The sequence below is a fragment of the Orycteropus afer genome, unplaced genomic scaffold, assembly GCF_000298275.1.
Source record: "Orycteropus afer afer isolate SDZICR_OR568_19922 unplaced genomic scaffold, OryAfe1.0 scaffold00270, whole genome shotgun sequence".
Taxonomy (NCBI): Eukaryota; Metazoa; Chordata; class Mammalia; order Tubulidentata; family Orycteropodidae; genus Orycteropus; species Orycteropus afer.
This window is the reverse complement of record NW_006921857.1, coordinates 3,015,376-3,028,746: the sequence shown is the minus strand read 5'-3', so window position 1 is coordinate 3,028,746 and position 13,371 is coordinate 3,015,376.

The window sequence follows — 13,371 nt, the reverse complement described above, 5'->3', positions numbered from 1 at the left end:
AGCATAGTGGCTAAGGCACTTGACTGCTAACCAGAAGGCTGGCAGTTCAAACCCACCAGCCACTCCTCGGAAGGAAGATTGGGCAAACTACTTCCGTAGTGATACTGCCTAGGAAAGCCAAGGAGGGGTTGCTATGAGTCGGGTCCGACTCGATGGCAAATAACAACAACAACACCATACTTCATCTGTATAATATTCAAGGAACCCTGGTGGCTCAGTGATTAAGTGCTCAGCTGCTAACCAGAAGGTTGGTTGTTCAAACCCACCAGTGACTCCATGGGAGAAAATGTGGCAGTCTGGTTTATAAAGATTTAGAGCTTTGGAAACCCTATGTGCAGTTCTATTTGTCCTACATGTTCCCTATGAGTCAGAATCTACATGACTGCAGTGGGTTTTGTTTTTGAGTGTAACATACATGCCTATATATTTCATAGAGGGTAGTCTATTTATAAGTTAAACCCACATTATAATAAGTGGATTAGAACAGAGATGGTCCTGAGAGGACCACTCCATATATAAATATTTTAAGATAAGCAGCTGTTTACATTTTTTTAGAATGAATATGCATATTATTTATCAGTAGAAACTTAAAGAGGCAGTTTAATAATAGTTTAAGTTTTATGTCGATAGAAAGAAAATTTTCTACATTATAATAGACTTCAACTATATCTCTTAAACCTTTACTTTTAAATTATCTTTAGTTGTGTATATGCAGGAAAAAAAGAAAACTGGAATAATGCAGTCAAAATTGTTTTCAAACAAGAGAGAAATGAAAAGTAGTTGACTAAAAATAATAGTAATGTAATATGGGATTTAAAGATATGTAAAAGAAAACTGTATGTCAACAATATAAGAAGATTTGAAGGGGAGAAATGGAAGTATAATATTGTAAGTTTCTTAAAAATATTAAATTTGAAAAAGGCAGAAAAGAATTTGAAAAAAAAGAAACAAACAAAAGACGAGAATATAGAAAACAATAGCAAGATAATTTATATAAATTTAAGCATAGCAATGTTGTTGTTGTTGTTATGTGCCGTCGAGTCGGCCCCGACTCATAGCGACCCCTCCATGGGTTTCCGAGGCAGTATCACTAAGGAAGTAGGATTGCCCAACCTTCCTTCCAAGGATTGGATAAGCAGATTGAATTAAATTGCAAATACTTCAATTACAAGCAGGCATTGTTAGATGAGATAAAAGAAAAGATCCAAATACATACTGCCTTCAAGAAATACACTACTAATATAGAGAAACAGATTAAAAGTAAAAGAATGGAAAAAGATACATTATGCTAACTTTAATCAAAATAAAGTGGGAGTGGTTATATTAAAATCAGAGTGTATGTTTCAAGGCAAAGAATATTGCCAATGATAAAGGTCATTTTTTGATGATGACAGGGTCACTTCATCAAGGAGATATAACAATCTTAAATATTTATGTACCTAATAACAGCCTCAAAATACATAAAGCAAAATCTGATAGAAATAAAAGTAGACAAATCTATAGTCATAGATTTCAACACCTCTTCCTCAGTATTTGATAGAGTCAGTAGACAGAAATTCAGTAAGATATAGAAGATTTGAGCAATGTCAACAATTGGACCCAATTTATTTTTACTCAATACTCTTTGCCAAAATTATAATTCAATTCTTCTTTGATCTTATTCATTGTCCAGTTTTCCCATGCACACAAGGCAATTTAAAATACCATAGCTTGTATTATCAGGCACGTTTAGTCCTCAAGGTGACATCTTTGCTTTTTAACACATTAAAAGGTGCTTCCCTGGGCAATGATTGTGGATCCAAGTAAAATGCAATCCTTGACAACTTCAATATTTCCTGCATTTATCACAATGTTGTTTATTGGTCCAATTGTGAGGATTTTTTATTTTCTTTATGTTGAGGTGTAATTCATACTGAAGACTGTAGTCTTTGATCTTCATCAGTAAGTGCTTCAAGTCCTCTTCACTCACAACAAGCAAGGTTGTGTCATCTGCATTTCATAGGTTGTTAATGAGTCTTCTCCCTGTCCTGATGCTGTATTCTTGTTCATGTAGTCCAGCTTCTTGGATTATTTGTTGAACATACAGAATGAATAAGTATAGTGAAAGGATACAACCCTGACACATATTTTCCTGATTTTAAACCAGAGAGTATCCCCTTATTCTGTTTGACAAACTGTCTCTTGGTCTATGTACAGGCTCTACATGATCATGGTTAAGTGCTCTGGAATTACATTCTTCGCAATGTTATCATAATTTACTGTGAATCACAGTAAATGCCTTTGCATAGTGAATAAAACAGTAAATATCTCTCTGGCATTTTCTCTGTTTACAGCCAAAATCCATCTAACATCAGCAACGATATACCTCTTCTGAATCTGGCTTGAGTTACAGTTTCCTGTCAACGTACTGCTACAACCATATTTGAATTATCTTCAGCAAAATTTTACTTGATGTGATATTAATGATACTGTTGGATAATTTTTGCATTCAGTTGGATCATCTTTATTCCGAATGGGCACAAATATGGATCTCTTCCAGCAAGTTAGCCAGGCAGTGGTCTTCCAAATCTTGGCATAGATGAGTGAGCACTTCCAACATTGTGTCCATTTATTGAAACATCTCAATTGGTATTTCGTGAATTCCTGAAGTCTTGTTTTTCACTAATTCCTTTAGTTCAGCTTGAACTTCTTCCTTCAATATCTTGAGTACTTGATCATCTCCTGAAATGGTTGAAAATTGGCAAATTCTTTTTAAATAATATAACAATTAAAAAGAAAAATAGAAAATATTTTTATTTGAATGAAATGAAAACAAAATATATGATAATTTATGACTTGTTGCTAAAGTAGTGTTTAGGAAGAGATGTGTGACATTAAAAACCTAAATAGAAAAGGGAAAAGTTACCAAATCAATTACCTCAGCTTCTACCTTAATAAATTTGAATTAGAATCACAAGTTAAACCTAAAGTAAGCAGAAGGAAGAAAAAAGACTTAAGATAGGAACTGTCGTCAATTAAAAAAAAAAATACTCAAAGTCATTAAGTCGATTTTGACTCATAGCAACCCCAATTTGGCTTCCAAAGTTATAAATATTTATGAAAGCAGACTGCCCCATCTTTCTTTCGTGGCTGGTGGGTTTGTTCCTGTGATATTTTGGTTAGCAGCCAAATGTCTTAACTACAATACCACCAGAGCTCCTTTAATGAGTAATCAAAAAAAAAAAAAAAAATGTACTTCTATCAAGTCGATTCCAACTGCTAGTGACTCCCTTTGAGTTTCCTAGGTGGTAAATCTTTACAGAAGTAGATTGCCCAGTCTTCCTTCCACAGAGTGGCTGGTGAGTTTGAACTTCCAACCAATCAGTAATATAGAAGATAGAAAAACAACAGCAAAACTTAATAGAACTAAAATTTAGTTCTATTAAAGCAACAATAAAAATGATAAAACTTTAGCAACACAGACCAAAAGAGGAAAAATAAAATAGAGAAAGAAGACACAAATTATTAATATCAGGAAAGAGCAGAATCTTCTAAACTGTGACAGATTCTAACAATTTTAAAAGGATAACCAAAAAATAAACCTATTGCTGTAGAGTCAATTTTGACTCATAACAACCCTACGGAAAGAGACTGTGACCAGCATGATAACATTAGGAAAAGGGAGGACACGGAATTGTGCACGTAGAAGATAGACAACAGATGCTAATACCAACCAGTGTGCCCACAACACTGCATTACCATTAACACCAAACACTGGACTACAGATAAACACATAAACACCTGAGAGGATCAGTGAGCAGGAGTATACTCTAGACTAAGGATAGATTCAGTGCAGGCTAATCTTGCACAGATACCAGTGATACAAAATACCTGCAATCCTTACAGAAACAACAGAAGACAGACACAGAGTAATTCCTCACAGATACCCAGACATTGTGGAAGAGGGATCCAATGGATCTAACGTCTCAGGACCATAGTACTGGTGGACACCAGATTCAATTGGCACAACAAAATACGTAAAAGCCTTGTTCCTCATCCTACATTGATGAGTAGTGACTGGCGTCTTAGAAGCTTTCAAGTGGCCATCTAAGAAGCACCTAATGGTCTCCTAGCGTCGAAAGCGAAGAAGAGTGAGAAAATAAATAAATAAATAAATAAATAAATAAATAAATAAATAAATAAATAAATAGAACAAGGGCATTTGGAAGCAATCAGCCCTAGGACACTATGGCCTTTGAGACCAGAAGAACTGGATGGTGCCTGGCTACCAATGCCAAACAATCAGGAGAGGATCTCTTCTGGAGATCTTGGATAGAGGAGGAAAAACATGGAACAAAATCCAAAAACTCAATAATGACCAGAATTACTGGTTTGATGGAGTCTGGTGAGTCCCCCAAATACTATGGCCCTAGGATGCATTCTTGGCCTGGAATAAAACTCACTCCCAGGGGCTGGCTCACAGCCCAATAGTTAATAAGATGTATATCCAGATCATGTAACCCAGGGTAACAGCACCTACATACTCTATGGAAATACATCCCTTGGAGCAATAGACCACAGGACACCAGAGGGGCAACATTCACACTGAGGAAATGCAGGACAAACAGGAGTGCATAATTATGAGGGGTAAGGGGGCGGGCTTACTGGGCCAGGGGAGGAGAATAGGTTAGGGTTGGGCATGGTAAATGGGGAGTGAAACTAAATGTACACGTAATGTTGAATGTAAAACAAACTCTTAAAAAATATCTTGGAAACCCTAAAAAAAAATTCCTATAGGACGGAGTAGAACTGTCTCACCTTTACAGAAGCAGATCATCAGATCTTCTATCACATGGAGCAGCTGGTGAGTTTGAACTGGAACCTTTTCTGTTAGCAGCTGTACACTTAACCAGGGCTCTGTTTAAAAAGATAGTAAGGGAATATTATGAAAACTTTATTCCAAGAAACTTGACAATGACCAAATTCCTGGGAAAACACAAACTACCAAAACTCATTCAAGAAAAAAATATGTAACATAAATAGTCCTATATCAAAGGAATTGAATGTGTAGTTAAAATCTTTTCTAAAAGAAAACCCAGATAACTTCTACTAAGCATGCAAGGGAAAAATAATATCAATTCTAGACAAAATCTTCTAGAAAACTGAAAAGGAAAATATTCTTCCAAACTCATTCTATGAGACCTGGATTACAGAATTAACCTGATACCAACACCAGAGATGCTACAAGAAAAATAATTCCAGGCCAATATCCTTCATGAACAGAAATGCACAAATTCTAAACAAAATTTTAGCAAAATTAATCTAAAAACACATAAGAAGGATATGGCATCATGATGAAGTTCATCCCAGAAATGCCAAGCTGCATAATGAATCAGTATAATTATAAAAATCAATATATGTCACCATATTAACAAACTTAAAAAAAAATGTGAAATACTTCACACTGACTACAATGACTATGATTAAAAGACTGACCGTGTAAGATCTTAGTGAGACTGTAGAGGAACTGTATGCTTTATTTACTGTTGGTAGAAATGTAAACTGGCACTACCATTTTAGAAGACAGTTTGACAATTTCTTTAAAAATTAATTATATAGTTATTGTTGTTAGGAGCCTTTGAGTCAGTTCTGATTCATAGCAATCCTATGTAAAACAGAATAAAATATTGCCTAGTCATGAGCCATCCTCAAAATCATTGCCATGCTTGAACCCATAGCCACAGTCAATCAACCTCATTGAGGGACATCCCCTTTTGCATTGTGTCCTTCTCCAGAGCCTGCTCCCTTCTGACAACATGGCCAAAGTACGAGAGATGAAGAAGTCTGGCCAGTCTTGCTTCTAAGGAGCTTTCCAGTTGTACTTCTTCCCAGACAGATTTGTTCATTCTTCTAGCACTTCATGGTACAGTCAATAATTTTTTTTACCAACGCCACAATTCAAATGCATCGATTCTTCTTCAGTCTTCCTTATTCATTGTCCACCTCTCATATGCATATGAAGCTACTGAAAATACCATGGCTTGGATCAGGTACACCTTAGTCTTCAAAGTGACATATTTGTTCTCAACACTTTAAAGATCTCTTTGGCAGCTTTGTTGTTGTTGTTAGGTGCCGGTGAGTTGTCTCTGACTCATAATGACCATGTACAACAAAACAAAACACTGCCCAGTCCTGTGCCAGCCTCGTGATCCTTGTAATACCTGAGCCCATCATTGTAGCCACTGTGTCAATACATCTTGAGGGACTTCCCTTTTTTCGTCGACCCTTCACTTTACCAAGCATGACATCCTTCTCCAGAGAATGACCCCTTCTGACAACATGACCAAAGTAGATGAAACGAATTCCAGCCATTCTTGCTTCCAAAGAGCATCCTGGCTTCACTTCCTCCAGGATAGATTTGTTAGTTCTTTTAGAAATCCATGATACTGTCAGTATGCTTCACCAATACCACAACTCAAAAGCATCAACTCTTCTTCAGTCTTCCTTAGTCATTGTCCAGCTCTTATATGCATATGAGGTGATTGAAAATACCATGGCTTGGGTTAGGCACACCTTAGTCTTCAAAGAGACATTTAGCTCTTCACTTGAAAGAGGTCTTTTGCAGCAGATTTGCCCAACACAATATGTCAGCTGATGACTTGACTGCTGTTTGCATTGGTGTAGATTGTGGAACCAAGTAATATGAAATCTTTGACAACTTCAATCTTTCCTCCATTTATTGTGATTTCCTTTATAGGGCCAGTTGTGAGGATTTTTGTTTTCTTTATATTGAGGTGTAATCCATATGGCAGACTGTAGTCTTTAATCTTCATCAGTAAGTGCTTCAAGTCATCTTCATTTTCAGCAAGCAAAGTTGTGTCATCTGTGTATCGCAGGATGTTAATGAGCTTTCCCCCAATCCTGATGCCAGGTTCTTCTTCATATAGTCCAGCTTCTTGGGTTATTTATTCAGCATACAGAATGAACAAATATGGTGAAAGGATACAATCCTGATGCACTCCCTTCCTGATTTTAAACCATGCAATGTCCCCTTGTTCTCATCAAACAATAGCCTCCTGATCTATGTACAGGTTCCTCATGTGTACAATTAAGTGTTCTGGAATTCACATTCTTCTCAATGTTATCCATAATGTGTTATGATCCATACAATCAAATGCTTTTGCATAGTCAATAAACTAAAAGCAAACATCTTTCTGGTATTTTTTGCTTACAGGTAAAGATTCATCTGACATTGGCAATGATATCCCTCATTCCATGTCCTCTTCTGAATTCAGCATGCATTTCTGGAGGTTCTCTGTCATATACTGCTATAACTGGTTTTGAATTATCTTCAGTAAGATTTTACTTGTGTGTGATTTTAATAATATTGTTTGATAATTTCCGTGTTCTGTGGGATCATCTTTCTTTGGAGTGGGTACAAATACGTATCTCTTCCAGTCAATTGACCAAGTAGCTGTCTTCCAAATCTCTTGGCATAGCCAAGTGAGTGCCTCCAGCATGGCATCCATTTGCTGAAACATCTCAACTAGCATTCTGTCAATTCCTGGAGCCTTGTTCTTTGCCAATTCCTTCAGTGCAGCTTCGACTTCTTCCTTCAGTACCATTGGTTCTTGATCATATGCTACCTCCTGAAATGGATGAAGATAGACCAGGTCTTTTTGGTACAATGATTCTGTGTATTCCTTCCATCTTCTTTTAATGTTTCCTGTATCATTCAATATATTACCCATAGAATATTTCAACATTGCAACTCGAGGCTTAGATTTTTTTTCTTCAGTTCTTTCAGCTTGAGAAATGCTGACCGTGTTCTTCCCTTTTGGTTCTCTAACTCCAGGTCTTTGCACATTTCATTATAGTCATTGGCTTTGTCTGCTTGAGCTGCTCTTTGAAATCTTCTGTTCAGCTCTTTTATCTTGTCATTTCTTCCATTTGCTTTAGCTACTCTCCATTCAAGGGCAAGTTTCAGAGTCTCTTCTGATATCCATTTTTTTTTCTTCCTTTCCTGTCTTTTTAATGACCTCTTGCTTTCTTCATGGATGATGTTCTTGATCTCATCCCACAATTCCTCTGGTTTTCAGTCATTGGTGTTCAATGCATGAAATCTATTTCTTAGATGGTCTCTAAATTTGGGAGGGATATAATGAAGGTCATATTCTGGCTCTCGAGGACTTGTTTTAATCTTCAAGTTCAACTTGAAATTGCATATGACAAGTTGATAGTCTGTTCGACAATCAGTTCTTGGCCTTGTTTTGGCTGAAGGTATTGAGCTTCTTCATCACCTTTTTCAACAGATGTAGTAGATCTGATTCCTGTGTACTCCATCTGGTGAAGTCCACCTGTACAGCTACCATTTGTGTTGTTGAAAAATGTATTTGCAATGAATAAATATTTGGCCTTGCAAAATTCTGTCATGTAATCTCCAGTGGTGTTTCTATCACAAAAGCCTTATTTTCCAATTACCAGTGATTCTTCTTTGTTCCCGACTTTTGCATTCCAATCACCAGTGACAATTAACACACTCGAGTGCATGTTCAGTCAATTTCAGACTGCAGAAGTTGGTAAAAATCTTCAACATCCTCATCTTTGGCTTTGGTGGTTGGTGTGTAAATTTGAATAATAGTGGTTGTGATAGTTGGAGCTGTGTGTCAACTTGGCTGGACCCCAGTTCTATGTGGTTGTTTCCATGATGGGATTGGATGATTGTGTTCTGAGTGGCCAATGTGTTCAAGGGGAGTTTCCCTAGGGGTGTGGCCTGCTTCCAGGATATCCAGGGACATCCTGGGAAGACAGACATTCTTCTGTGGATTGGGATTCTGTTGTGCTGCCTACAACTGTCCGTGAGTGGGCAGTCCACCGTTTGGCCTGGAGATCTTGGATTCATCATTTGCTGGAGTCAACAGCCAGTGTACTGCCTGCCAGCCTTGAGCTTCTCAGCCCCTGCAGTGCAGAAGCTAAGAAAAGCCTCCAGCCTGACGTTTGCTCCAGGGACTTTGGACTTGCCGGCTTCTATACGTTTGTGAGCCATTTTCCTAAGATACATTTATCTCTCTCTTTATATATATATAAGCTTTGCTGGTTTTTGTTTCTCTGGAGAACCCAGTCTAACACAGTGGTATTAACTGGTTTTCCTTGGAGGCATCTGGATATTATCATATCACTGACAGCATTTTACTTAAGGACAGATTTTGAAACATTCTTTGTGATGATGAATACTACACTATTCCTCTTCAATATGTCATTCCTGGCATAGTAGATCATATGGTTGTCTGATGCAAAATGGCCAAAAGCAGTCCATTTCCGCTCCCTAATGCCTAGGATATCGACATTTATGTGTTCCATTTCATTTTTGACAACTTCCAATTTTCCTACATTCATACTTGGTACAGTCCATGTTCTAATATTAATGGATGTTTACAGCTGTCTTCTCATTTTGAGTCATGCCACATCAGCTAATGGAGGTCCTGAAAGGATTATTCTATCCACATCATCAAGGTCAGCTCTACTCCAAGGAGGCAGCTCTTTCCCAATCGTATCTTGAGTGTCTTCCAACCTGAGTGGCTCATCTTCTGGCAGTATGTTTGACAATGTTTTAGGTAATAAAGTTTTCCAGTAATATATCAGATAATGTTTCACTGCTATTCATGAAGTTTTCATTGGCCAGTTCTTTGAGAAGTGGATGGCCCCTTCCTTCGTCTGAGTCTGTCTTATTCTGGAAGCTCTGCTGAAACCTGTCCACCATGGGTGACCCTGATGACATTTGAAACACCAGTGGTATAGCCTCCAGCTTCACAGCAACATGCAAGTCACCACAGTACGACAAATTGACAGACAAGTTCATCTCCCTTAGCTATTCTAAATCCCGCCAGCTCACTTCCTGTTCTCCCTTAGCTGTTTCAAACCTCCACCAGCTCACTTTTGCAGCAGATTCACCCAATACATCATTTGATTTGTTGACTGCTAGTTCCATGGGTATTTATTGTGGTTCCAGGGAAAATCAAATCATTGACAATTTTAATCTATTTTCCATTTATCATGATATTGCATATTGGCCCAGTTGTGAGAATACTTGTTTTCTGCATGTTGAGGTGTAATCTATACATCAGTAAGTGTTTCAAGTTTTCACTTTCACCAAGCAAGGGTGTGTCATCTGCATATCACAGGTTGTTAATGAGTCTTCATCCAATCCTGATGTCTTGTTCTTCTTCATATAGTCCAGTTTATTGGATTATTTGCTCAGCATACAGATTGAATAAGTATGATGAAGGATACAGCCCTGACACCCACCTTCCTGATTTTAAACCATGCAGTATTCCCTTTTTCTGATTGAACAACTGTCCATGTGCATGTTCTTCAAGGACACAATTAAGTGTTCTGGATGTTCCATTCTTTGCAGTGTTATCCATAGTTTTTATGATCCACACAGTCAAATGCCTTTGCATAGTCAATAAAACACAAGTAAAAATCTTCCTGGTATTCTTTGTTTTCAGACAAGATTCATCTGACATCAGCAATGATATCTCTACTTCTACACCCTCTTCTAAATTCAGCTTGAATTTCTGGCAATTCCCTGTCAATGTACTGCTGTATTATTTTTTTTTTATATATATTTTCAGCAAAATTGTACTTGTGTGTGATATTGATATTGTTTGATAATATCGACATGCTGTTGGGTCACTTTTCTTTGCAATGGGCACAAATATGGATCTCTTCCAATCAGTTGACCAGGGATGTCTTCCAAATTTCTTGGCATAACAAGTAAATGTCTCCTGCACTGCATCTATTTGTTGAAATATCTCAATGGGTATTCCATCAATTCCTCTAGCCTTGTTTTTCACTAATACCTTCAATGGACCTGGGACTTCTTCCTTCAGTACCACAGGTTCTTGATCATGGTTGAACATCAACCAATTACTATTGATTCAGTGACTATTTATTCTTCTATTGATACTTTCTGATGATTCTATGGACAATAGTTTCTCCATAGAATCCTGCAATATTGCAACTCAAGGCTTGATTTTTTTCTTCAGTTCTTTCAGCTTGAGAAATGTGTGTTTTCCCCTTTAATTTTCTAACTCTAAGTCTTTGCACACTTCATTATAATACTTTATTTTGTCTCTTGAGATGCCTTTTGGAATCTTCTGTTTAGCTGTTTCACTTCATAATTTCTTCCATTTGCTTTAGCTACTCTCTGTTCCAGAGCAAGTTTCAGAGCTTCTTCTGACAAATGTTTTGGTCTTTTTTTTTTCTTTCATGTCATTTTCAGTGACCTTTGGCTTTCTTCATGTATGATGTCCTTAATGTCATTCCAGAACTCATCTGGTCTTTGATCAATGGTGTTAAATGTGTCAAATCTATTCTTTAGATGGTCACTAAGTTCAGTTGAGATATACTTAGGATCATATTTTGGTTACCATAGACCAGGAGGCTGTCATTCAAACAGAACTAGGGGCTATTGCATGGTTTAAAATCTGGAAGGGAGTGCATCAGGGTTGTATCATTCCACCATGCTTATTCAATCTGTATGCTGAGCAAATAATCTGAGAAGCCAGACTATATGAAGAAGAATATAGCATCTGAATTAGAGGAAGACTCATTAACAACCTGTGATATGCAGATGACACAACCTTGCTTGCTAAAAGTGAAGATTTGAGGTACTAAGTGAAGAAGATTGAAGACTACAGTCTGCAGTATGGTTTACACCTCAATATAAAGAAAACAAAAATCCTCACAACTGGGCCAATAAGCAGCATCACAATTAATGGAGAAAAGATTGAAGTTTTCAAAGATTTCATAATATTTGACTCTACAATCAACTGTGGAAGCAGCAGTCAAGAAATTGGATGATGTATTGCACTGGGCAAATCTGCTGCAAAAGACATCTTTAAAATGTTGAAGAGAAAACATATCTCTTTGAAGACTAAGGTGTGCCTAACCCATCCATGGTGTTTTCAATTGTCTCATATACATGTGAAAGCTGGAGAATGAATAAGGAAGACAAAGAAGAGTTGATGCTTTTGAGTTGTGGTGTTGGCGAAGAATACTGAAAGCACCATGGACTTCCAGAAAAACTAACAAATCTGTCCTGGAAGAAGTGCAGCTGGAATGTGCTTTGGAAGCGAGAATGGCCAGACTTCATCTGACCCACTTTGGTCAAGTAGTCAGAAGGGACTATTCCCTGGAGAAGGATATCATGATTGGTAAAGTGGAGGGTCAGCGAAAAAGGGGAAGACCATCAATGAGATGAATTGACACAGTGACTGCTGTGATGGGTTTAGGTATACCAAGGATTTTAAGGCTTGCACAGGACTGGGCAGTGTTTCATTCTGTTGTACATAGAGAATGAGTTGGAGCTGACTTGATGACACCTCACAGCTACACCAACAGATTTATTTTAATTTTCTTCAGCTCCAACTTCAACTTGCATATGCGTGATTGATGGTTTGTTCCATGTTTACCCCCTGACCTTGTTCTGACTGATGATTTTGGGATTCTCTATCATCTCTTTCCACACATGTCAATTTGATTCCCAAATATTCCATCTGGTGGGGTCCATATATCATTTATGTTGGGGGGGGGGAGTATTTGCAATGAATAAGTCATTGGTCTTGCAAAATTCTATCATGCAATCTTCAGTCATTTCTATCACCACATCCATATTTTTCATCTACCAATGCTTCTTCTTTGTTTCCAAAATTCACATTCTAATCACCAGTAAATATCAATACATCTTGATTATATGTTTGGTCAATTTCAGACTGCAGAAATTGATGAAAATTCTCCATTTCTTCATCTTTACCATTAGTAGTTGTGTAAATTTGAATAATAGTAGTATTAGCTGGTCTCCTTTGTAGGCATATGGATATTATCTTATCACTGACAGCATTGTATTTGGGGATAGATCTTAAAATGCTATTTTTTATGAAAGAAAATTAAACATACATCTATCATAGTATCCTAGATATTTACTCAACAGATGTAAAAACTTGTAACTATATAATGATGTGTACCTGAATGTTCATAGTGCTTTATTTTTTATAACTAAAAGTTGGATGTAACTAAAATGGTGCCGTGCCTAAGGCATTTCACTGCTAACCAGAAGGCTGTCAGGTCAAGCCCCATCAGCCACTCCTCAGAAGGAAGATTGAGCAATCTACGTCCGTAGAGATACTGCCTTGGAAACCTAAGGAGGGGTCACTATCAGTTGAAACTGACTCGACTGGAGTGAGTTTTTTTTTTTTTTTTTTTAATCAATTGGTGACTAGATAAACAAACAATGGTACATCAATACAATGAATTCCTATCCAGCATTAAAAATAAATTAATTATTAATATACACTGCAACACAGATGAATTTCAAAATAATTAAGCTGG